Consider the following 2,006-nt stretch of genomic DNA (forward strand, 5'->3'; position numbering starts at 1 on the left):
ATTACTCACCGTGCTTGATGAAATATTCTTACTGCGGTTGTTTGATGAATTTGTGAAAAACTGCAGAGTGAGAGAGGAGAGGAGAGGAGAAAAGAAAACGCTAATGACAAGCTAACGAGTGCTAACGCTTTGCAGGTGTACTGCAGTCATGGAAGAGTGAACGATCAAAGTTAATCTGATAAGATTGATCGATAATATCAGAAATATGGTGTGAATTAAGTTATATTTTACAACTTAAAAAACAAACAAACAAACAGACAGTGATAGTAAGAAAGACTATAGAGAAAAATATAAAATAAAAACAGCTACACGGAGCTATGATTAGCTACAGAAGGCCAACAGGAAGTAGAGAAAACACTGTCCAACAGCGACATTTTCAGTCTACAATATTATGAATATTTTTATAATAAAATCAATAATCTCATCTCACCTTACAATAACAGCAGTTTCCTCAGTAGCTTGCTCTTCTCTGCAACTCTGTCAATTACAGTGTCAGTGTCCAAAGCCACAAGGATGTCCGTTTCAGTGGCCATCAACATGAAGGCTTCCAATTTGATGGCAGACGGGCTGCTCCTCAGTCAGCTTTTGATATATTTTAGGGTTGAAAATGATCGTTCGCAGGCCACCTGGGTTATTGAAAGTGTCAGCAAAAACTTGTATGCAAGTCCAAGCAGGGGATATGCATCAGTGAGCATGTTGAATCTCTGGAGAATCTGATAGCAGCACAGTGGGCAGTCTTTGCAGGAGGCACAGCTTTTGTTGATGATTTCCATGTCCTCTTCCTTTCCATCAGGTCCATCCTCCTGTCCTGGTCACATATTCATCCAGTGGTGACTCTTTCAGCTTGTCCCACTGTCCCGCTAAGCTTTTCAGCTCATACTGCAGGTTGTCAACTGTTGCCTTATCATCAAATTTAACCAGGCACTTGCTGAGGTCTTCAAGTGCAGATTTAGGAAGAGCATGGTTTCGGATCAGGGAGAAGTTTTTGGGATCCAGAAATGACAAATCTGCATAAAGAGTGCCATGTGTCAGAAATCTTTAGTGGATGGCCTCAATAGCTGTATCAACAATTTGTTTATGAACCTTTACCTCGTAGGCTCTCTCAGCATCAATTATAGTGTCATCCTGAGACATCTCACTGCTGTGTCATCGGGGAGATCAAACACTGATCCACTCTCTATCACTATTTGAGTGGTATCAGACAGCACGAGATTCAGGACATGTGAACAGCACCATAAGTGTACATGGTTGGGGGACTGTGATGCCAACAGTGCAGAGAAGCCTCTGTAATGTCCCTGCATATTTGAAGCTTCATTTCCAATGCACAGACTTGAGTCCAGTTTCAGATGCTCAAGGACCTCTTTTAGCAAGTCGACAAAGGACTGTCCAGTGGACGCGCTGCACCGGACCACTGCACAAGCCTCTCATTGACAACATCAGTCACATACCTCAAAATGACTGAGCATTGGTCTTGCGCTGTTATGTCCTGTGTTGTATCCAGCTGGACAGAAAACATTCCAGCTTTCCGGATCTCAGTGGAGATGTTTTGCTGAATTAAGTTCTGGATGGTATCAATCACAGAGTTGACGGTCGTTTTAGACAGTAGAGAGATGAGGGAACCTCTGCCTCTTGATCCTGGTGACACATGCAACTTTTTGCTCTTCTCAATCACATTACTTAGATGCTCTTTTAAACACACACCATATTTTCCCAATAAAATGATCAGCTCCAAAAAATTTCCATGGTCGAGGCTATCGTTGTCCAGGGTATATGCAGCCTCATTCTCCACCTGTCTGTAGCTTAGGCCCCTCTTTCCTATCACTTTTACGACCTCCACTACCCTTCCCAAAACCTGAAGCCTCTTCTTGACCTGATTTCTGTACTCTGTCAGCTGTCTGCCCCCCAGTAGATTTTTGATGTCAGCTTTTGAGCAGTTTAAAAAATACGCTTCGGCACAATTTCTGTGCGCCATGCTTTTTTCATGCTCTTCCGATCTCTGGTGCACA

Source organism: Carassius gibelio, chromosome B3, assembly GCF_023724105.1.
Source record: "Carassius gibelio isolate Cgi1373 ecotype wild population from Czech Republic chromosome B3, carGib1.2-hapl.c, whole genome shotgun sequence".
NCBI classification, from domain to species: domain Eukaryota; kingdom Metazoa; phylum Chordata; class Actinopteri; order Cypriniformes; family Cyprinidae; genus Carassius; species Carassius gibelio.